A 24320-nucleotide genomic window follows, 5' to 3' on the forward strand; every position below is an offset into this window, starting at 1 on the left:
CAGGGCCAGGTCCCCTGTCCCTTCCCTCCTGCTCTCAAGCAGTGTGTGCACCCGCGCTTTTAAAAATCAAATTTAGATAAAAGTCAAACCGTTCAGAGAGGGTGATAGAGAGCCCCCCGCCTCCAGCTCCTCCTTTCCCAGCCACCAAGGCAACTGCTTGTAACGCACCGTTTTCACTTTTTGTTTTTATGGCGGTCACCACCACGCAGCTAAGAAATAAGCTCATGGCGCCGGCTCTTGATCCGCTTTAGAGATTATCTTTTGACTTCCTGCTGTGCTGGCTGAGGCTTTGGCCCCTTCACCCACCACGACCCCCACCTCCCCTCACTGTGCACGGTGCTGGACCCGTCTGCAGCCTCTCTACCCTCCTGGGAGAGGGGGACACACCAGCTTCTGCGTCGCTCCGGTCTTGTACCAGGTGGGTGGTCTCTCCCGCCTCCGAGGTTCCAGGCTGCTGGCAGGACCTCTGGCCGAGCTGGACTCAACTGGGCCCTCCCCTCGCCAAGCTCCTCCACGTTTTTCTTTGCTTTGTGGGACCAGGCCTCCCTCCTGGGCACTCCTTTTCCCTGCATCTTAATTGCTTTTCCTTCCCTTTTGGGGGAAGAAGCCCCTCCTGACCCCCTCTCCTCCCCGTTACCCTCTATTTATGGCTGGGGCTCTGTCTATTCTTCTCCTCAAGTCTCAGACCACAGGCTCCAGACTTGGACCCAGACCTTTTCAGGAGCAGACATTTGTTATCTGGAGCTCTGGCCGCTGCATCCAGAGCTTTGCTCTGGAGTCGCTGTGTCACTCTGGTGTCTTGGGCCTTCTCAGTCATGCTGAAGCTTTTGTCCAGTCTCGGGAGGTATGCTGTCCACCTTGGGAGGCAGGGCTGGAGACAGCAGGCCCGGTGGGAGGTGAGGACATGCTGTGCTTCAGGACAGAGGCCAGCCGAGAGCCCCTGGGTGCCAAGGGCGTGAGGGTTCCCTGGGAGCCACCTGCACAGGCCTCAATGCTTTCACTTGCAGACGGGAAGCTAAGCTCCTGGGGGACAAGTGGTTCGTCCAAGGTCACACGGCAAATAAGTGGCCAGGCCCTGGTCCTCTCAGTCAAGCATCCAGGTCCCTCTGCTGGGCCACAGCCGCCCTATGCTACCACCCGCCTCCCTTCCTCTGAGCCTCAGCGCCGAGACCCACCAGCCCTTTGGTGTCCAGGCTCCCGTCCGCACTTACATCTGTGCCGTCCAAAAGCCCTTTCACACACGCACGCACGCACGCACACACGCGCATGCACACGCACACGCACGCGGGCATAATGGCGCCTGCAGGTGGGCAGGGCAGGGCTCATAATCTCTGCAGAGAGGCACGAAAGGTGAAACAACCTGTCCCCGGGCACACGGCAATACCCTGGGAGGCCAGGGCTCCAGCCCAGGCCCTCCTCTTCTCCCAGGACCCCCCTCCCCCGCTGCACACCTCAGCAGCCCCACAGAGGATGACGCTCTCCCTGACGCACTCCGTTCTGCCTCTGCCCCCAGCAAACCCTGACGTGGAAAACGGACGGGGCTGACTTGGATGCTTGCCACCCCCCTGCCCACACTTCCAGGAGCTCCTCCTCAGAGAGCACCCCCCTTGTGGGCAGGTGCTGAGGCCCCTGGAGAGGAAGGCGAGGCCCCTGCCCCAGGGAACATGGAGTCTGCAGGAGGAGGCTGGCCTCCAACAGGCGGAGGAGCAGGCGGACATGCAGAGGGACAGCTGAGAGGTGACGCTAAGATGAGACCTGAGCAGGTAAGCACGAGTTCTCGAGGTGAGGAAGCGACTGGGAGATTCTTCTATGTGAGTTCAGCATGGCCAGGGGCCAGGGGGCCAGACAGCGGCGGGTGGGCAAGTTGGGGTGAGGGAGTTGAGCAGCGGAGGGAACCGGCAGATCTGAGTTTTCTGCGGGATCGTTCTGGCTTAGGGGGAGAATGGGCCTGGGAGTTGTGTGGGGCAGCCGAGGAAAGTGCGTAAGAGATGGCGCCTGAGGCCTGGGCCCAGGACCTAACACCCCACGGCAAGCGCTCGCGTGGTTCTGCTTGCCGGTCACCTGGCTGCACGTTGGCCACTCTTAGAAACCGATTTGAACTCTGTCAGGCCAGGAGTTGCTCAAGCAATTTCCTCGATTCCCACCTCTGCAGAGAGGCTCTGGCTCATTCGGTTTTTTCGCCGGGAGAGCCAGGTGAGGCCATCCTGTCCCTCCCGAGAGATAGGAGTGTGCTGTCCAGAGGGGCCCTTCTGTGACTCAGGGCTAAGCTAACGGCACACTTGGGAATACATCCCTTAAGTTTGGCTGGCACTAGGTTACCAAAAGCCTATTTTCTGGATTTTAGAGGGTCTGAAGCTAGAAAATGCTGAGTTGAGCATGTACTTTGGTCACGTCACTAGCATCCTGGGTCATGAGAGCAACACCGTCACACACTCATGCCAGGACCAGATGAGCCACCTGATGGAGAGTGATTCCAGACCCTGTGTTCTTGTGGCTTCTGACTCTCTGCCTGTGGAGAGGTCTCCAGGGCCAGGAGCTGTGGGAAGCTTCGGGAAAGCGGGGACAGTGCGGCTGCAGTCTAATCGCCCAGAGAGCACTTTATGTACCAACAGCCATAGCAAAGTGAATACACTGTGACAAGGGGATGACTGGTCACGTGAGAGAATGGCTGTGCAACGAAATTCTATGCACACTGAAAACACGAGTCCTTTGTGGAGAATTTGAAATAATATGAAAACACTCGTGTGAAATCACAGGGTACCAACTTGTAAATATCGCATGAGCACGTCCTCATCGGACCCACAATGAAGATACTGCTCAATGCACAATAAAAAGACCAAAGAGGTCACCAAAATGTGGACACCGCTTGTTCCTGAGCGGAAAATTATGGGTGATTTTTTTTTCCCTTTTATTTTTTTTTCAAATTCCAAATCTTCTATAATAAGCAGTGATATGATTGCAAATCCCTTGAGGTCAGGGAGGAACTGTGTCACCCAGGTGTCACCCAGGTGTCACCCTGGTGTCCCCAGTACCTAGCACAGTGCTGGACCCATGTCTGTTGCACGAATACGTGAGTATTGCATTCACAATGGTGAGAATGCAATGTCCTTTATTTAAGTAAAAACAGTAACTTTCTCGGGCAGGCCAGGTTGGCGTCACACAGAGAGCCGGGTTTCTAAACACACCGGCCCGTCCATAGGGCTCTCCTCGGGGCCTCACAACCCAGGCCCTGTCGCGGGCTCACTGCCCATCCGTCGTCTCCAGAGGAAGAGGCACCTCTGCTCCCTGGCACCCGTCCCCTCCCTCCATGCTCCCCCCCTCCCCCATCAGAGCTGCACTTCTAAGCAATGGCATGGGTTTCAGAGCAAAGACAAGCTCCAGGCAAATAGCCTAGAAGACGCAGGCTAGAAATCTCCACACTGAAGTGGATGCCTCAAACAATCCGATTTTGCCAATTACGGGAGATCCGAGTCCCCGGGTGTCTGGGAGGAGAGCTATGGGCTGGGGCCCCCCTGCAAAGGGGCTGTTGGCATTAGGGGGCAGGTGGGCAGGCGCACAGGCCCGCCTTGAGGGGACCGGCCGTGGGGACTCAGAGTCCCATTCCGTGACCTGGCCCCGTCGTTCCTTCCGCACATCAGGTGCTTTCTCTCATGCTGCCTCGCGGGGTTCACTTATTAAAGCCGGCTCGCAGAATTTCAGGGTGGCCTTCCATCCTGCCCTTTATTTTCGAGGCAGGGGGCAGATGACCTGTGTGAGACTGGCTCTGGCCACGCGTGGCTCTCTGGGGGGCCCTGCTGGTGTGTGGAGCAGAGTCTCTGCACTAGCCAGGGGCGTCCAGAGAGACAGAACCGATAGGATGTGTGTCTGCATCTGTGTCTGTGTCTGTACACGGAGAGAGGCAGAGGGATGGATTGATTTTGAGGAGTTGGTTCACACAAATGTGGGGCCAGCACACCTGAAGCCTGCGTTGCTGGAAATCCCGGCAGCAGCTGATGTTGCAGTCGTGAATCCAAAGGCAGCCTGAAGGCAGAGGCCCTTCCTTGACTTCTGGGGACCTCGGTCTTCTCTCTTAAGGCCTTCAACTGGTTTAATGAGGCCCACCCTCATTACAGAGGGCGAGCAACTGTGCTGAAGCCTCTTGAGTTCGTTGTGAATCCCCTCTGGGGACTTCCTATCCAGCGACATCTAGACGGGTGTCTGAGCAAGCCCCTGGCCACCGTGGCCCAAGCAAGTGGACACAGAAAAGAAAGCATCTCGCAGGAGCTGTGTGTGCATCGTGGGGTGTTTGGTACCCCTTGGCCGCTGGCCACTCTGTGCTGTAGTGTCCCCAGACATCTGACAACCAAAGAAAATCCCCTCCCCACTTCTGAGCGATCCCTGCATGGGGGGCGATGGGGAAGGCTCTCCTGAGGAAAATCCCTCAGGGCAGGTGCTCAGAGAGCAGGACGCCACCTGGGACCCTCAGGCCACTGCTCTGGGCGCCAGGCTCCAGGCCCTGACTAGCTTGCCACTTAACTGGGGGTTAGATGCGTGCAGCTAATGGCACGCCTCCTCGTCTGTGTCCCCCAGAGCACAGGATGGGCCCTGAACACCCGTGACTTCCCACCCCGTGTCTGATTTCTCTGATGATCAGTCTAGGGCCCCGGCTGTGGCTGTCTTAGAAGAGTGGCCACGTAGTGGCCTTGGAAACAGCCCCCCAAATCCGAGATGTCTGTAAAGTTAGAGATCATTCAGGGCCCAGTGCCCGGGGACAGTACGTGGTTAAAATAGAGGTGTTTCATCTTGTCCCCAAGTGTGAAACTGAGATGAGGAATGCTAATTAGTGAACCCTCCTGACCCCAGCGCCTGTCCTTTAGAAAGCGTGATGTCTGCCGCTTGGGGTCAAGGCGGACAATATGGGGCCTGTTGTTTAACCCTTGGTATTTGCGGGCTTTGGTCAGTCCACAAATCCCCAGTCTCAAATTTGCTCCAGTAAATGCTATGCCCTTTTCAGAGGGCTGTCAGGCCTAACAGCTGCCACCGTGTTCCCTCATTCCTGTCCCCCAGGGAGCCCTGCAGCAGGCAGCCTGCCAGCACACTGGGGGTGCTCTGAGGACAAGCCCAAGGGTGCCAGACACAGTAGCACCCCCTTTCTCTCCCAGCTTGGCCTGACTGCCTTGGTCCAGAGCCCCAAACCCAGTCCAGGGGTGGCTCTGAGCCTACGTGCATGCCGGGGAGAAGCAAATGGGGTGCTCCAGCATTGGCAGTTGGGGCCTGGCTGGATGTGTCCGGAGTGGGGAGAAAGGCGGGAAGGGCGTTTGCACGGGGAGTCCGGCTTCTCCGGCTTGGCTGAACATTTCCGTCCCCTGCTGAGACCTGACCCACCGGCCTCACCACCGCCAGCGCCGTCCAAAGGGGAGGGGAGGCCAGCAGGACAGGAACAGGAGATGAAGAAGAGAGTCCCAGTCCACAGTTCCAAGTGGGACACGGGCAGGCCTGGACTCCAAACCCCCGTGACCTAATAAGCTGGTCTGCTTTCATATCTTATACGTCACTCGCTGCATCAGGCTATCTGTGCCAATTGTCTCATGTACAGAGCAGGGCGGCAGCCGGCTCCGCACGCTTCACCCCTCCCCTCTGTCCCCGTTCCCATCTCACAGTCATGCCAGCCCTGTGCCCACCTTTAGACTAGGGCTCGAATGGGTAAAAAGCACCTCAAATGTCGTCTCTAAATTCAGAGTCATACCAGCACACAGGTCACACGTAGAACGGCACTCTAGCCCTTCTACGTGGTTGTCTTTCTGTAAAAGTGTGTCTTTTTTTTTTCTTAAGCTGAGCCATCCTGCCACCTGTTGGCAGCTCAGCGGCAGCTCAGCTTGGGCCGGGAATCGAACTGCTGTTGCTCAGAGCTCAAACTCTTAAGTGAGCTCTTAATCAACTGAGCCACTCAGCCGGCCCTAAGTGTGTCTTTTTTAAGGTTATAATTGGCCATTTTATTGAAATCACTGCCATAGGTATCTGAGTGCCTGCGAGTCACTCATCTGTACTGACGACGGGGATTATGGGTCGAAGACACAGTACCTGCCCGCTACAAGTCGCGGTCGTGTCGAGGGTATCTGGGTCCTGTAGGTTATGGTGGCGCCTTATGTATTTGACATTTCAAGGCTAGCGTCTCCCCTCACATACAACCTGACAGGCAAAGGCACCCGATAACAAACGCCTTTGTCTGGGCTTGGGGTGTTGGTGCGACCGCGGAAGATAAGGCCCAGGGAAGACCCACGAGTCCCTCAGGGTCCCAAAGTGATGCGCCGTATTAGCTGTGCTGCCTAAACCTCCTGGCAGTCGTGGGAGAGGATGTCTGGTCTCTCTGGACGCTGAGGAGGTAGCAAATCTTCTTTTGATGGATTAACGGATCTAAATGTCACGAGGGCTCCTAATTTACAGCCTCCGTTCTAGCCTGGCCTCTGCAGCCTGGCAGGATCTTAGAGAAGAGTCCCTGGGCAGCAGGGTCAAGCGAAGGCTGTTCTCTTAAAGTGAGAGGAGAACGCTGTGACGGTGCAAGAATGTCATGAATGGCGAGCCATGTGCAGCGACCGCGAGGAGGGAGGTCAGCCCGAGGAGACAGCGCTCCGCCTCGTGGATCCAGACACTCAGGCTTAGAGCTCAGTCTCCGGGGAATCGACTCACGCTGACGCACTCACAAGAGACTGAATGGTGAACCCACATGGCAGCGTGCTTCGTCCCAGTGGGAGGGAGGCTTCCGGCTCCACAGCCAGGGCCTGTGGCCTGCAGTAGGCCGTCTGTCCTGGAGCCAAGCCAGATCAGAGGGGTTCTGCACACACAGTACCTGTTTCAGCCTCCCACAGCAGACCCTGAGGGGGCTATGGCTGAGGCTCGCTGACGTGTGAGAACCCTTCCACAGCGGCCCAGATCGTCAGGGCAGAGCTGGGCTGGAGCTCAAGCCCAGGGCGCCTTCCCAGCCTCCCTGATTCTCCACCTGGCACAGCCGCCCACCATCACCTTGGCCTCAGGGCCCAAGCTTAGTCATGGAAGTCACACTTGGATGTCAGTGTGTCCTCCTTGGAGACCCCATAAAAGGCCAGAATTGCAGTTCTGAGCACGTGGCAAACAATTGTGATTCCTGGATACGCAATAAAATAGAGCAGACGGATTTACTTGTGTGTGTTAGCAGCCAGGGGACTGCTTGGCTCTGGGGTCCAAGACAGAGCCAGGCCGAGGGAGCCGGACGCTCTCAGCAGCCAGGAAGCCCAGAGGGACACTGCTGGGCTCGCCCTGCTTGTGGAGCCGAGGGCTGGAAGGCTGGACAAGCACCAACATGGCCTTGTTCAGGGACCCCAGTCTCTAGACCCTATGCAGATCCCTCCTGCAGTCACTCCATGGAGACACTGAATTCTGGAAGATTCTGTCTTGGCCCAGAAATAGTAAATAAAGTATGTGTGTACATGTGTGTTGGGGTGTGTAGTGTGTGTTGGGGGCAGAATGTGGGAGAGATTGAGGAGCCTGGTTTGGGAGGTTGGGGGTAATTTGAAGATGACGTTAGCAGGGAGAGAATTAGAGCCAGCAGTGGTTAGAGATAAGATGCGGGAACCGGGCATGGCAGCTGGTTCCTCTCACCCGGGTCCCTCAAACAGCTGCCGTCCCATCTCAAGGCTTGACTAGGAAGTGTCCACTTCCACACTCTCTCGAGTGGTTGTTGGTGGGGTCAGTTGCTTGTGGGTTGTTGGAACGAGGCCTCGCTCTGCTCCTCGCCAATGGGCCTCTCCTCAGAGCGTCTCACACCCTGGTGGCTTGTTTTGTCCGAGCAGGCGCGAGGGTAAGAGGGAAGCCAGTGAGAGTGATCGCAGGACGGAAGTCACAGCCCCTGAGAACTTAGTCAAGGATGTGACATCCCATCACCTTTACTGCAGCCTGTTGTCAGAAGCAAGTCCCTTGGTCCAGCCGACGCCCCAGGGAGAGAGCTACAGAGGTGTGAGCTGCCGCGGTGGGGTCACTGGGGGCCCTGTCAGAAGGACTGATAGTCACTGAGTTCTCACCCTGTGACGGGCGGGCTGAGCCGTCACACACATTATATTATATCACCCCGCACGAAGGCCTGCCAGGCACAGGCCCTGTTATTCAGCTCACGTCCTAGATGGGGACAGCTCACCCGCCAGCAAGTGGCGCAGATGTGACAGGAGCCCAGGTCTGCAGGCCCAAAGGCCTGCCTGGCACTGCCCCCCGCCATCTTTGCCCCTTTGGTTTGGGCCCTGTTGCTCCCGTTCTCTTCCCCGTCGCTCAAGTTCCAGCTTCCCAGCTGGGTGCCAGCCAGAGAGCCCTCCTTCCCGTGAGGGTGGGTGAGCAGTGGGTATGCCCCACACAGGTTTGCCACAGCAGGGCGGGCTGCTGCATGGTGTGCAGAGGGGCGCCGGGGACTCTCGGTCCCCAGCATCTCTCTATGGCCGGCCCCACAACTGGTGGTCCCCATAAGCGATCAATTCATCTGAGTTCCAGCAATGAGAACACTGGAAGTTCCTGCCAAAACCAGACAGCGGCCTCGTCCCCACGCACGCCTTCCTCTGATGCCACTCGTCAGGTGGCTTTGCTGTCTGGCAGCAGGTGGGAGCTGGACTCAAGGAGCTGGGACATAGGACAGGGCATCTTTTAAAAATTGTGGTAAAATACACATGCCATAAAAATGGCCATTTTATCCATTTTTAGGTCTTCAGTTCAGTGGCATTAAGTACATTCACATCGTTGTGTGACCTTCACCATCATTCATCTCCAGAACTGTCCATCTTCCCAAACTGGAGCTTTGTGCCAATTATACACGACCCCCCCTCCCCCAGCCCCTGGCACCCACCCTTCTGCTTCCTGTCTTCATGAATCTGACTCCTCTGGGGGCCTCAGATAAGTGGGATCATATGGTATGATGGCTGATTTACTTCACTCAACGGAATGTCCTCAGGGTCCATCTAGGCAGCAGGTGTCAGGACCCTTCCTTTTCAAGGCCGAGTAATACTCCATCGGCTGGGGAGACCGCACGGTGTGTACCCGTTCATCTGTGGATGGGCACTTGGGGTGCTCCTACCTTTTGGCGATTGTGAGTAATGCTGTTGAGAACACGGGTGTGTAAGCGTCTGTTCAGGACAGGTCACGTGATGGGAGCCAAGCAGGGCGAAGGGCGGGAGGGTGCCGGAGGTGTGGGGCGGGCAGCAGGGACTGCAGCGGGGGCTCTGCCTTCTCCACATGTGGCCTGCCTCAGGCTTGACCCTCTCGCACGCTAAGAAATTCCTCAGTTTTCATGTACACCCTGAGGGCCAAGATCAAATCTTCCCTGTAACTGGCGTCTCCCCCAGCACCCCTAGGAGGGAGGGAGACGTCAGGGAGACTCGAGAGCAGTCACAAAATAGCTCAGAGGTGCCGAGTCCAGAACGGATTTTCCTTGTTTTGGGTTGCTTCTGGGGTCTGTCCCACCCGCGCTGGGGGCAGAGAGAAAAACAGGCCCACAGGAAAATCAGTGCTCAATAAGGAATCGTGTGGATCGAGGCACCGTCCATCTTGACACGTAGAGCGTCCCTTGTCTGCACGGGCCAGCTGGTTCTGTGCAGAAGCGACGCAGACCTCAGAGGCCAAGCCAGAAACATGATGGAGCCCGTTTCTGTATTGGTCAGCTGTCGGCCCCGTAACAATGCTTAAGAAGCACCCCGCCCCCTCCCCGCTTGCGGCCTGACACAGAAGCACCCGTGCTAAGGTGCCCCTGCATCTGGGGGTTCACTGGTGAGGCTGCTTTGCCCCAGGTTGGGGTGGTGGGCTCACTGGGGCAGCTTCTCGTTCAGAGATGAGCAAAGCGGAGAGTGCTGCCCCCAAAGCACAATGTCCAGCCCTGCTTTGTTGCTCGGCCAGCATCTCATTGGCCAAGTCATCTCAAGTCCATGCCTGAAGTCCAGGGTTGGGAAGGGCCACAAGTCACGTGACAGAGAGTGGGGACACAGGGAGAGGTAAAGAATGGGGGCGAATCTGCCGCCTTTCTAGAATGTTCCAGCAGAAGTGGGCTGACCAGTGCTCCTTGGTTCCATTCTGGCCCCGTGAAGGAGGTTTATTTGTTCCCACTTTGAGGTGCTCTGATTCCAGCCCCCAAGTTCCATGAGCCTTAACTGGGGCCTGATGAACCGTACACGTGCAGACGAAACTCGTCTCTGCCAAGATAATCCTGGGGCGCTCCCGTGTCTCTCGGGCATCCCTAAAACCCCTGCAAATTCACCATTTTTATTCCAGCCTTACTAGGAAATAAAAGATTTTGTCTGCAGGCTGATGGGTATTAGCAGAGCGCTGTGGGGCTTGAGCGGAAATGCGGAATCTGGGTAGATGGAAAGGGAGCTGTGTTGGCAGGTCTGGCGGGAGGAAGTGAGCGCTCAGTCCTGCCCGTGTTGTGGCTGTCAGCTGCCTCAACTGCCAGACGCACTCTTTTTGGGGCGTGTGTGTGGTTATGATTGTGCTGTCAGCTTTCCTTGCTCTGGCTCTTTCTGTGAAGGGCCTGGATTACTGAGCAAAATCTAGCTTATGGGCCCAAGGGCAAAGCAGGCCTGTTTATCTTTGACTTACATGCTTTCCACGGCTCCTGAGGTTTGACTCTAAGAAGGTTTCTGTCTCCCCGGACGTAAGGTAGAAAACCAGAGGCCAGCCTTCAGCTCGCAGGAGGCGTCGCCCGGCACATATGCTTACCATATGCTTCATGTAGACTTCAGAAAGGAGGAGGTTTTTTTATTATTAAAAACGGCTGCTGTGAAATGTGCCCTAACGTTATCAAGCAATTCTGATGTGAACTGTGTGTGGCTGTAACTGTCGGATGGGGTTTGGGAGCTGGGCTGAGGCCAGGCACTGGGACACGTTCCAGCGGTGCCTGTGTCCCTTTTCAGAGGTGTGGTTGCGCTTGGAGGCCCTCAGGTACATTCAGGGGAGACTCAGGCCACAGAGATGAGCGTGCAGAGAGCGGTGCTTCTCAACAGGGGACACCATTCCCCAGGGGACATTAGGCAAAGTCCTGAGCCGTTTTTTGGTTGCCACAATCGGGAGGAGGGAAGGGACACTGCTGAACATTCTACAGTGTCCAGGACGGCCCCCCAGCCCAGAGTCACCTGCCCCAGATAGCCTCCAGCCTGAAAAGGACAGAATTCTGACACCTGCCACACCATGGATGGACCTTGAGGCCATTACGCTCAGGGAAATCAGCCAGGCACACAAGGACACTTACATGGAGGCCCTGGGGGCCAGGTTCATAGGGCCAGGAAGCAGAAGGGAGGCTGCCAGGGCTGGGGGAGGGGACGGGGAGGGAGTGTTTAATGGGGACAGAGACTCAGTTTTGCACGATGAGAGTGCTGGGGATGGACGGTGGGGACGGCTGCACAATGTGAGTGTACCTGGTACCACTGAGCTATGCACTTAAAAATGGTCAAAATAGTGTTTTGTTATGTATATTTACTACAATTTTTTAAAAAATGCGAAAATGTAAACAAAAATAAACAAAAAAGAATCATTTGCCCCAAATGTCAGTAGTGCCGAGGCTGAAAAACCCGGCATGAGCGGCTGTGGGTGACCAGGTGGGGCTGGCGTGCGTGAGGAGCTGGGACTGTGCGGAGGGCTAAAAGCAACATTTCGCGCATGTGGCACCAAATGTCACCACTTGCAGAACAGATATCACCTGAAGTCCCTTCTTCTGTGACACCGGTACCAACAGGACCTCCAGTCCCTGTTTGAACTACACTAGGGTACCCCATATCCCCGAGAAACCTCGTACCGGCTCACAATCCAGGTGGTCACCCGGGAAGACCCCTGTCTCTCCTGGTCGTCCCGTCGTGGTTTGATGTCACCTGCCCTGAAGACCCTCAGAGGGGCAGCTTCTGTCCTCTGGACTCTGGAGGGAAAGCCACTATCTGGCTCCCTGAACACACCCAGCTGCCTTCTTAGAGAGTGACCCCTCGATGCCACCCCACCCCGTGTTATCTGGCCCCAAGCGGCCCTGCTTCTGCCCAGCTCCTCCAGATGGTCCCCTCCGCCGTTCAACCGGGCTTAGCTCTGCAGCAAACAGCTGGGGGGCGTGCCAGCCCTCCATCATCCCCACCGCCCCGCGTTCCCGAGTCAAACTCTTAGTTTCAAGTAGCAGCTCCCAGGCGAGGCTGGGAGGCTGGGGAGCACCTGGCAGCGGGGTTGGCTTGTGGCCCCTGTGGCCTGGGCCCAGACTGCCAGGGACAGAAATGTGGGACCAAGTCCCCTTCCCCACCCCCAGCCAGCCAACCACGGGGCCCCATTCCCCCCTCCCAAATAGCTCCAGATATCGCCTCCCCCCAGGTCTGAGCCACCTTCACATCTCACCTGCATTACCGCAAGACACTACGCAACTATAGTTGAGAACTGTGGACCGTGGAATGTTTGGATTTGGGGGTGGGGGAGGTGAACTTGGTGGGGGCTGGCATTCTTCGCTCTCCCCTCCGTATCGGAGCCGAGCCCCGTGGTCTCCCTGTCCCCAGGCTGCCCTCCTCAGTCCCCCGCTGTGGCCAGAGAAGTGACTGGGAAACTGGTCGCCTCAGAAACTGGTCCCTGCTTAGGATCCTCTGTCACTTGCGCTTGTAGGAGACGGGCCACCCCTGCCGCCCACTGAGGACCACTGGTTCTCCCTCCTGCCTCTAGGTGACTTCCAGATGTCCCCAGTTTGGCGGGGTGCCTGTTCCGGGCTTCCCCAGCCATGACCTATGCCCCTCCTCCCGCTCCCCCTGGACCACGTCTGGGGCCATGTCGGGCTTGGGGACCCTGGGTCCCTACAGCAGGTGCCCAAGCACCAGGGACCGTTGTGTTGCCCACCAAACACCGGGCAGTCCTGTCCCAGTCTCCTTCCTCTTACGGAATCGTCAGCCCTCCAGCCGCTCTGTTCTTGCGTCATTCATCCGGCCTATATTTACCTCGTGCTGACCCCATGACAGACACCAGGCGGGAGCCGACCAAGACAGATCAAAATGCCTGCCCTTCCCGGCTTTCCTTCCAGAGAGGTCAGCAGGCGGTAAATTAATAAACAGCGAATGTGAATGTGCCAGGTGGTGGTGAGGGCTATGGAGGGAGGAAAGGAAAACAGAGCCAGAGGGTGACAGCCCCGGGAGCCTCCTCTGAGTCGCGACGTCAGTGAGGACCCCCAGGAAGTGAGAGCAGGAAGCCTTCGGGCATCTGCAGGGAGTGTGTTCCAGGCAGCGGGAAGAGTACGTGCGAGGCCTGGAGGTGAGCGTGAGTTGGCTTGGGGTGTCCCAGGAGAAGCACGGAGGTCATCGTGGCTGTCAGAGAGGCGACAGGGTCGGACCCTGGGAAATGCGGCCGATTGTGAGGACTGGATTTATCCTGAGTGACGTGGGCTGATGGAGGCTTTTGAGACCTGGGTGGTTCCTGACCTGATTTAAGCTTTAAAAGAATCACCTTGCAAAGTGCCTACTAAGCCCTATCTCGTGACATCCTCACCGCTGGTGTCCTGGGGAAACCTCTCTTTCCCCCATTCTGCAGATGGGAAAACTGAGGCTCAGGGAAGGGAAGGAACTTACCCAAGGGTGCAGAGATGGTAGTGGCAAAGCTTAGCTGGAATCAGCTCTGCCTTATTCCGAAGGCCCTGCTGCAGTACGAACGGCTTGACCACTCTGTCCTGCCGGCCAACGGACTGGACGGTGTTGGGGTCAAAGTGAAGGGCTGTAAGGTCCAACTGGCCTCTTGGGAACATGAGTTGGCCCATGAGAATTTCAGCCTCCTCCCTGGATCTCATTACTTTCGGGGTAGCTGGGTGCTTGCGGGAGATGGTGTGGTGGCGAGTCTGTGTCTAAAGGCTTCAGGGAGGATGTGTCACAGGCACACCATTTGAGCAGTGACTTGGGCCCAGGGTACGGGGTGCGAACCATGATTGTGTTGTCAACCTTGGACAATTTTAGGTCAGCGATGCAGTTCTGGTTCCAGAAATGAGTCTCTGCGTCTGCCTAGAGCCCACCTCTTATCTCTCATTGTAAAGATCTCTAATCCAGTGGAGAACAGCTTGACAGTTACGTGCTTTTTTTTTTTTTTTGGGGTTCCATTTCAATTTCATTCTCTCAGCCTCCTGCTTTGATTAGAGCTGGGCTTTGCAGAAGCCCCCGGGAAAGCCCTGCTCAGGCTTACTTGGGAGTGGATGGGACGGGGGTGGGGGTGGGGGGTTCTTTACTCACCCACAGGAGCAGAGAAGGGAGGTTGTCCCTTTGGGGGTGCTGTGAATGTCACAGTTGTGCTTTAAGGAGAGAAACAGGTCCCCTGATCATCCCAGCTGCATTTGGGAGCACAATTGAAAGACGCATAAAAATTCAAACCATACTCAAAATAAATGAAAGGAAAAAAATAGATTTACGAAGGAGATAACCACGGCAATCCCTTTTACTCGGAGGTAATAAAAGTATGTGTCATAAACAGAAACTCCGAGGTGCGAGGCTGTACTCTTCACCACGAGAGAGCACGCGCTGCAGGAAGGAGGCGGCTTTCAGATTCACTCCTGACACACGCCTCTGATTAAAAACACGAGAAGGAGAAATATGGGAGGAAGATGGAGAGTTATGAGAGGAAGATAACGACCAAAACTATGACAAAAATTGAGCACACGAAGTGCGTTTAGGAATTTTTCCCCAGCTGACATTCTGCCTGGGTTGTGATCACAGATCATGTGGCGGCTGCTATGAATAACTGATGGGGGTTGTTCTGGACCGAGCACAGAGTGTCCTGATGTGCGACGGCCTGGCCGGGCTGCTCGGCGGATCTGCTGCCTCGTTGTCCTCTGCAGCCATCAGACCGACCTGCCACGGTGACAAGTCAAGCAGACAGTGGCAGCTGGGTGTCTGCAGAAAAGCCATCCAGGCCTTCTTGCTGGAAACATTAATTTCAGAGGGAGAGATGGAAATGTTTGTCCTCTCTGCTTTCTGATATTTGCTCTCTGCAAGAAGAGAGCTATGAGGTGGGCATCTGACTACTGCCCGTTAAACGGCCCTCCGTCCCTGCTCAGGTTGTGGTCTGTGATGGCTGCTCACTGCTCAGCTACGCCCTCCCATCCCCGAGGGCCCCGCACAACTGGCCACTGCCCGTCCCCAGCCCTCGGTCCTGGCTGAGCACCATCCTGCAGGCGTAACCATGATGTCATCTCTCAACGCTTTCTGTGTCGTTCCTAAGACGTTTTCCTCAAAACAAAAATGAGATGCGGTGCCGGCCGAGTGGCGCGATGGTTAAGAACTCGCTTGGGACGCCAGAGAGCCCCGGTTCGGATCCCACATATGAGGGCCGGTGACACTGCCCTCCACAGCTAAGATGCTGAACAACAGCTCAACCTGGAGCAGGGCTGCTGTGAGTCGCTGGCGATGGCGTAGGCTGCAGCCCCTGTGGCAGTGGGTTGCCATGGGCTACACTGAGTAGCCAGCAGCCAGCGTGAGTGGCCAGCAGCCGCAGTGAGCGGCCGTCCAGAAGCCGGCGACTGATCTGCCTCACCTGGGAAGAGCGCAATGATGGTGCCAACTTGGGCCCGTGAAGCAACATCCTCCCCAACTAGACTGAAGAACAAAACGCCAGCAACTTGTCTGTTCCCCTTCCCCCAATTCCCCAGCACTGTTCCCATCCCCCCAATTCCCCAATAAAAATCTTAAAAAAAAAAACCAACGAGATGCCAGTGTTCACTTACTGAATTTGCCGAAGATAATAAAGCTAAGGGAGAAATCCAAAACACGGCTTCTCTGTTTGGGGTGGGGGGGATGATACCCACGCTGCTGGTTTGTGCGCAGTGGGGAGTGCCTTTCTGGAAGCAATGTGAGAGTGCCTCAGGGACCTTTCAAAGATCATGCCCTTTGTTCCTCATGGGTTGAACTGTGCTCCCCAGAGATGTATGTCCCAGTCCTACGCCCTGTATGGTGAAGGGGACCTTATTTAGAAATAAGGCCTTTGCAGATGTAAGTTGAGCTAGGGTAGGTCCCTAATCCAGTATAATTGGTGTCCTTCTAAGAAGACACACAGGGAGGACGCCATGTGATGACAGAGGCAGAGGTGGAGTTAGGTGCTGCGGGCCGAGAGAGGCCACAGGTGACACCAGAAGCAAACAGGAAGGCCTGGGACGGTCTCCCCTAGACCTTCAGAGGAAACGCTGCCTGCCAACACCTTTGTTTGAGGCTCCTGACCCCCAGAGCTAGGAAACAGTACATTTCTGTTATTGTAAGCCACCTAGTCTGTGGCGCTCTGTTATGGCAGCCCCAGGACATTAGTACAGCCTTTTTTGGACTCCTTACTTTCATTTCTGTAATAAGGAGAAACCTTGTAGCTCCTTATTTATCAAATGTGTTTCCATTGCCTCCTGGGCGCCTGACTGCATTCATCAGGCTCCCTTGCAGTTAGCTATGGCATGTGACCGAGGCTGGCCAATGGAATGCAGTCGGTGGTCCAGCTGCTCCCTCAGGCTGGGAGCAAGACACCTAGCAGAGGCCCCTGGGGCCCTGGGGGTGGTGGGACCCTGGGGGTGGTGGGGGTGGAAAGGGCCTGTGCTCCCAAGGTCACCCCAACACCTGCATTGAACTGTTGTGTGGGGAACGACGGCCTCTGTTGAGGTTGGAGGTGTCCAGCACTTAGCGTAACTTGGCTAAAATAAGGGAATAATCAGAGATGCATAAAATACAGATTCATGGGCGGGGAAGGGGGGAGTGTCTCCTGCCTGTTTCACTCACTTGGGGGTTTAAAATAAAGTCACTTTCAAATCCTGGTCGGCAGGCCCCAAGCCTTGGTCTTTTAAGTCTTTGGGCAGCCGTTCTTCTGGGGGGCGTGTGTGTGGGGTGTGTCCGCAGGCCTGCCCCTCCCCCACTGCTTAGTCCTCCAAAGGGTCAGCTGTCACTGCGGTGGCCCCAAGGTGTGACCAGGGTGCCTGTGTCCTGACGCTCACACGGCCAGGGCAGCCTGAGCCGCCTGGACTACTCCCTGACCCTCTTCTGCTGCCCGCTGGGGCTCCTTGGGGCCTGCTCCTCTGAGTCAGTTGGCCATCGCTGTGGTCTGCCGCTCTCCCAGACTCTGCTGTGTGCGCGACAGAATGAGAAGACATGCCCCGGTCCTCATGGACCTTCTCTCTGGTTGGGGACAGGGACGTTCAAACAATCACATGTCTGAGTGGAGCTGTGATGTGTGCAAGGGATAAAAAGTGGAGGGTCCCACGAGAGTGTGAGAAAGGTGGAGTGACTGTAGGTCGTCATCTGAGCCAGGACATTTCTGAGACCGTAAGAGGACACTGTTGATAGTGCTTCAGGGCAGAAGGTGAGAACCAGGGCTGCCCCAGCACACCAGGCCATATGGTCACCCCGGGGAGACCTAACCCAGCCCTCCGTGAGCCCTCTCTGATCAGCTCATGCCCAGCTTGGACCCAGCCCCCCACCCACAGCTAAGCATGGACCACACAGCCTGGATGAGTCCCCACAACGGCACACTGTCCAAGACTTGACCGAAGCTCGCTTTTCAGGAACCTCTGATGCCTCCACGCCAGCTCTGGCAGGCTGGACACTAACCCGGGGTGCCTCTCACACAGTGGGCTAGAGCGCAGGCCTCGATGCTGTGGGTCCCACACTTCCCCGAGGCTGCCAGGCTGCTGTCCGGCTGCCACCCATGGGCATCCTAACGGGCCAGGTACAAGCTGGGGGTGGGCCTTACGAGACCCGGGGTGTTTCTGAGGTTCGGCACAATTTGGGGACCTCTGCCCTGGACTCAACGTGCTGGTTTGAATCCTGGTTCCATGACTTGTTAGCTGTGCAACCTTGGGCAAGTTACTTAATCTGCGGGTGCCTCAACTTCCTTACCTGTAAAACGGGGGCCACAGGCGTGGTGCGAGTATTGAGTTAATCTGTGTGTGCTTAGAACAGGGGCCGCTACATAGAGCACGCGAAGTGTCGGCTGTCGTTGTCACAATCATTACTTTCACCAGCGCCAAGCCCAACACTGAGCAGCCTCCCAGAAGCTCTGCTTGCTGCGTTAAGGTCCCTCAGGACGTTTTTGGGAATGAATGGAGGGTGTTTGCAGCCTAAGGGGGAGCCTGTCGGATGCCATTAAACCAGGTGAAGGTCAGGGCTTCATGCATCAGTCTCAGGGCTGTGCCCCCAGTAACGTAATGATAATGATAATGAACCGAGTCCACCGGCTGCCCCTCCACAGGGCCCACTTCCTGTCTGTCCCGAGGGGACATGCAGCCGCCGATGGTGTGGAGTGGGACACTGCTGGCAAATGGGACCCGGGAAACATTCCTGCCGCAAGTGGAAAGGGCAAGTCACAGGAGGAAATGTTTCATTAAATAGTGTTGTTTACATAAAATGGAATCATTCTTCTTTTTTTCTTTTGCACAAACTATACAAATAGGTATGTCTATTTGTAATACAAATTTATAATATATAGCAGACGGCTATACAAAGAAATATGAATGGCGGCTGTATTTGGGCAATGGAATGAAAAGTGTTTCTTTGCTCTTTTTCTTATTTTCAAACTGTTTCAGACTAATGTGATCTTTTTCATGTAAAAAGCCAACAGAAATTTAAATATATGTATATGCCAGGAAGAAAAGGCCGAAAGGAAACCCACAAAATGAGAAAGCCGTGGTGACTCTGGGCTTTGGGCTGACGGGTAACTTTCATTTTTTTTCGTGATTCTTTTTGACATTTTCCAATTTCCTCCTGCAACTACTTATTACTTTTATGTTTTTAAATTTAAGAAAAGTTGTCAAAGTACCATGTGATGCTGTTTAAGATGTCAAATAAAATTCCGGGGGTTATAATTCAGGGAGGGTGGTACCTGGCCCCCACCCCACGTCACCTCCGCCCCCAGGGCAGCTGGTCCATGGTTTGGTTTGGCCGTTTCTTCTCATCTTCACCTCCACATTTCCATAGGGCGTTTTTACAGCGTCTCCCTTTGTTTTTTAAAAATCAGTTTCCGGCCTTATCCACTGACATCTCCTGAGAAAAAAACGAGACATCATGTTCTTACAGTCCTCTCCCACCGCCCAGTAAGATTTTCACTTAGAAAAACAATTCAAATGATTCAAAACGAGGAAATCCATTATTGAGGCGCAGGTACCCATGCTGTGTTTCCCATGAAGCCCTTTTAATCAACCCAGATGGAGTTTATTCCTGAGAGCGGTTTGTTGATGATAACAGGTAGCCCTCACGGAGTGTGCTGTGGGCCTGGCATTAGCTCACTTACTACTCAGAACATCCCTAAGAAACAGAAACCATCAGCTTCTCTATGTCACACATCGGATTGGGGCTGGGGTGCAGTCAGCGCCTCTCCCAGGGTCCCCGGGCTTTGAACCCAGGTCTGTGTGACTCCCGGCGGGGCCTGGGCAGGTGCTGTGGGCTCCCCGGGCCAGCCGCAGCCTGTGCTGGTTGGACTCCCGTCCAGCCCTGGCCAGCAGAGAGATCTTCAGGAAGCGATTACATTTCACCGCACAGTGTCTCAATTTCCGTACTGGCAAAACGGATCTAAAAGAGGGAGCCTTAAATGAGGATATGAGGAGGATTAAATGAGTAGCTCTCAGGGAGAGAGCTTGGCTCACCAGAAACACTCACGAGCGGGATTATAATATTATATTTTAGTTACAGACATCTGCCCTAATCCCCCATCAGAGGCAGCGGTGACGGTTGGGTTAGCTGCGGCTCCCCCAGGACCCGGGTTTGCTGAGGACCTGAGAAACACTGCTAAGATGTGACTATTACATAAAATATCAAATGGGGAGTTTTAAAAGACTTTAAAAAGAGATGGTTGGTTATATGGTTTATATTCTCATAAAGGTAGAATCTTATTGTAGGCAATACTACCCAAATAAAAGGTTATAAGATTCGGTTTGCATGTTTTTTATTGGATAACAAATTTTCTCAGCATAGTCTCTATCATGAAAGGTTTCCTTTTTTTGTTTTTTCAGACGCTCGGTCTGCCTAGGGCACAGACCACATCTCGGGGTTCTACCACCAGGCTCCTGGGGGGAGGAAAGCAGGTCCTCATGCTGATGGAACCTGTGACCCGGGAGAGACACTGGCCTTCGCCCCCTCCTCCACAAGGAATTCTCAAGGGCCGTGAACAGTGGTCTCAGGAAAGGCTTGGAGCTGGGCGCGCCGGGCCATCGAGACTGACCTGACTGGGCTGCGGTGTCGGAAGCCAGGCCCACTGGGCCTCACCTGCCCCAGAGCCCAGGTTCCCAGGCAGGCTTTTCAGCCCCCAGGGGGAAGGACCCGCTGGGCAGCGAGGTCACATTGGTGTTAAGGACCCTCTTCTGTTCCTTTGCCTTGTGCATTTCCTTCTAGGCTCTGTCTGTGGCTGGCTCTTTAAGGCTGAGGCTGTGCAGAAGTTCTCAGTTCTGAAAGCAGAAATGTGGGCAGTGGGTGACGCCCATTCAACAAGAGGCACTTTTTACCATAGCCCCATGCTGCTCAGGGCTCGCCCCCTTTTTAGGACGGAATATCAGTTTCTGCTTATCAAAACCGTACTTGCTCAGTATAAACAATGTGAGTAAAATAGGAAGTTATACCGGAGGGAGTGAAATCCCATACAGAAATACCACAATTTTTCGATGGTGAACTGGGTGGAGAGGGCCACACTCCCTGGGCTTCTCGGCTCCTGCAGCCTTGCGTTTCCTGCGGAGGCTGGAGGGCCACCTGGGGTGGCACCTTCCCCTTGTCCCTCTCTTCACGTCCCTGTCAACAAGACATCTGATCTGCAGAGGGAGGTGGCTTGGATTTTGCTAAAAACATTGTAATGATGGTCAGAAAAAGCAAAGTGCTCTATATCTATTTTGGTTTCTTTTAGGCTAAGCACTGATTTCCCCAGAAAGGACAGGAGTCGGCTGCTCTCCCATGTGGAAAACAAGAGCTCAGCGAAGCACCCGGCTTTCTCGTCGCTTGGCCTCCAGTGTCGCTACTGATTCTTGATGACAGGACACATTCAATGCCCTTGATTGATTTAGTGGAGAAACCGCAGCATTGGAGGGCAGAACGCGCTTGTCCTGCGGGCAAACGCAGTGCCTCGCCTGGGCTGCCAGGGTCTGGTGCTTGGAGAAAAGATTAGATCCCAACAGCTGAGCTTGGAAGCTGTGAAGACCCAGCCTCCTCCATTCTCCCTGGGCAACGCGCTACATACAGTACCCCAGGTGCTTATTCACCTGCCCCCCTACCTCGCCCCCCCCCCATATTTCCCTTGACTTCTGTTGTGTTTGTCCAGCACACTCAGGTTTGTAAATTTTTTCTCTGCTCACGTTGCTGTATCTTTGGCTTCTAGTTGCCAAGTAGCCCGAGTTAGGCTGGGAGGGGTCACCTGGTCACCTTCACATGCTGCACAGGCAGGTCGAGGGTTGTTCTGCCAGTTCAGATCGGCGCCTCCCCCAGTTCCTCATCGGTAGCCTGATGCTGGCCGTCAGCAGAGCATCATCAACACCCTCCCCACTTTCATAGCTTGTATGAGATCAGGTTCTGTGCATTATTTGAGGTTCACTTGTTCTTAAGATTAAACTGTCTTGTTTAGAGGCTTTGTGGAAAGCAGGTGATGTTCTTGCTTGTGAAGAATTGGAGACACTGGAAATTGGAACTGCAGGCCCAAGTGGCCAGCCCATCATACACCGTGGTAATAAGATCACCTAGGTGAGAAAGATTAGCCTGTGAATTTCCGGCCTGCCATTAGTCAGAGCTGCTCACTGCCATCCGGAAACCTGGAGCCACACTTCCAGTGCTTATCTGGGACTTGAATGGAGTCACCCATGACACATCCGAACGAGATTGCTTTTAAATGTCACGATGCTATGAAATGACTCAAGCCCATTCTTACACCTTCGGGCTGGGAGCTGGGCTGTCACCAGCCCCTTTTTGGTTTGTACACGAATCACAGAATTTTGACCTGTAGTGCCGTTAGAGATTTACTTTCTTTATGTCACCCATGTCACCGACGTGGGGACCGAGGACAGGAAGGGCAGCATCTTTGCTGATGGCTGCAGGAATTAGTGGTGGGCTGGGGACCAGAACGTATGTCCTGACCCTCAGTTCAGGACATGGGCCCCAGATGGCCTCTTGGTTCTGGGGTCACACTTGTAGAACCGTAGACGGGGAGTCCTGCTGTGACATGTTAGATGGAAAATTGGACAATTGCTTCATAACATTTACTTACTGAGTACACATGCAGAGGGGCCAAAACAATGTATACACATTTTAAGGAAGGAAAAAACTGTATTAAAATTGTAATACTCAATATATACTGATAACAGAAGATGAATGCGAGTCATGTGCACACACATTTTTGGCACCACCGGTATTTATTGAGGGCCCATCAGTCGGCTGGAATAGACTCACTGGAGGACAGTGTTGCCTGGTGTGCTTAGAATAGTGTCCAATACCCCCCACCTGTGGCTCATGTTAAGCTATCAACAGGGTTACTTGATTAAAAAATACAGAGGCTGAATCCTTTCTTCTCTCTCTCTGTGGTTCAGTGCATCTAGGATGGGACTCCGGCATCTTCATTTTAAAACAGTTTCCCTGGTGATCCTGACGACCTGCCAGGTGTGGGTGCCACGGCCTCCTTTACTGCCTTCGTTGAGACTCAGACAAGGTGAGTGGATTTCCCAAGGCGACACACACTGTACAGGTGAGGAAACTGAGTCTCACACAGATTCAGTGGGTTTTCCCAGGTCACAGAGCTAGTTAGGGGTGAGCAGTTGAATGCAGCTGCTTTTCTGTAGCCGCGGCTTCCTCCAAGAGTGCCTGGAGGAGCACTATCTGCGGCCCGTCACTGTCGCGTGCTGCAGGGGACAAGGCAGCAGCTAGAGTTGTGATGCTGCGTTCAGGTGAGTTGAAGCAGGGCCCGGTTGGGACCCCCACAGTAGAGGCCTCACTCAGCTCTGGCCTCACTTTTCCTTGATATAGTTTAGTAATAGATAGTCCCCTGTCCCACCCACTTCCTTGCTTTAGAAAATTACTCTGAAACTTATGATTACTACCCTTAGGTTTATTGATCACAATCTCTATGGGGCATTCTTTGCAGGCTACTCCCATCGTTGTTCCGGGTTGCTGACACCACCAGTGAATCATGTGGCCAGAGGGAAGGCTCCATGCAAGACCCGCGAACAGTCACATCGCCTCTGGAGGAATGCCCAGATTTTCCCTTAATTACCTAAGCCGGTCTGAGAATGTGAAGCCAGTTTTTGGAGGTGTTAACCTGCTGCCTTCTCAGATCACCAGTGCACTGATCATAAATGCTTATTCTACAACCCAACTCCTGTGTCGGTCTATTGGCTGAGCGGTGCAGGCAGCACGAGCCCCGGACTCGGTTGCCCTCTGGTTTCAAGAACAGGGGCTTCTCAGCACCTCGCAGTCCCGAAGCCTCTGCTGGTGACTGGGGCATGTTTTGCCAACACAGAGCACAGGGAAAAGGAAAGCTTTGATGTGTTTTGGTGACTTTGCCCTGGGTTGTAATGGGAGGACTGGGCTCACAGAGATGTAAGAACCGAATGAATGTTTGAAATGACAATGATTTAATCCAAGAACTTTTACTAAACACTTGCTATGTGCCAGGTGAGAAAGATCTGGGATTGCACTGTTCACTGGGAAGTTGGAAGTAACACAACCTCCCTAGGGATGTGGATCGCCACATTGTGTCAAAGCCCCCGGGAAGCCCCACTGAAAAATGGTATCTTCTAGAGCCCAACCTGAGGTTTTAAATTAATAAGGCACCCAGGGCGCCTAGATTTCACTCTACCTATACAATGGTCATTGCTAGCATTGTATTGGGCACTCATGCTAGACTAGGCACCTTCACAGGTTAATGTTATCCTTCAAGATGGGTGTTATTATCCCCTTGTTATAGCTGGGAAACTAAGATTGAGCTCAGTAAAGGGACTGACCAGGCCACAGAGATGGAAAGTGATACAGCTGAGGGACATATTCAGGTGCCCAGGTGCACCCGACACCAAAGCCCAGTGAAAGGAGGGAGAGGAACCCCTTGACCCTGCTGGGCTTCCTCTAGAGGTTACTGTCTGACTCACTAGATCTGACATTGATTGAAGGCAGGCTCTGCACGCTGGTTGGGTGTTACGTTCCCTAAATGAGCAATGTCTGCTAAACCTAAGCAGAGAAAGAAACTAACGCAGGAGGCGTACCTCCACGCGTAGTAATCTGTAGCTTTTCGTTGTTTGCACGTGAAGCTATCTCAAAATAGGAATAAACTGTTCAGAAAGTATAAGATAGATTAAACAAAAAAAATCGTTGAAATTATTTTTTTCTCTTGGTGTTCCCTGAAAAGCTGATTCTGTGAAGGATACTACA

At 54.4% G+C, this 24320-nt stretch overlaps 1 long non-coding RNA gene across 1 annotated transcript; it reads left to right on the forward strand.

Moving 5' to 3' along the window:
* Positions 1 to 338: 338 nt before the first annotated feature.
* Positions 339 to 24208, forward strand: LOC109383675 (uncharacterized). The gene is made up of 5 exons (XR_002124256.1): positions 339 to 418; positions 1514 to 1763; positions 20824 to 21163; positions 22490 to 22608; positions 23041 to 24208. It is a non-coding gene; the product is annotated as an uncharacterized LOC109383675 (long non-coding RNA).
* The last annotated feature ends 112 nt before the right edge of the window (positions 24209 to 24320 follow it).

Source organism: Hipposideros armiger, unplaced genomic scaffold, assembly GCF_001890085.2.
Source record: "Hipposideros armiger isolate ML-2016 unplaced genomic scaffold, ASM189008v1 scaffold_87, whole genome shotgun sequence".
In the NCBI taxonomy this organism is placed as follows: Eukaryota; Metazoa; Chordata; class Mammalia; order Chiroptera; family Hipposideridae; genus Hipposideros; species Hipposideros armiger.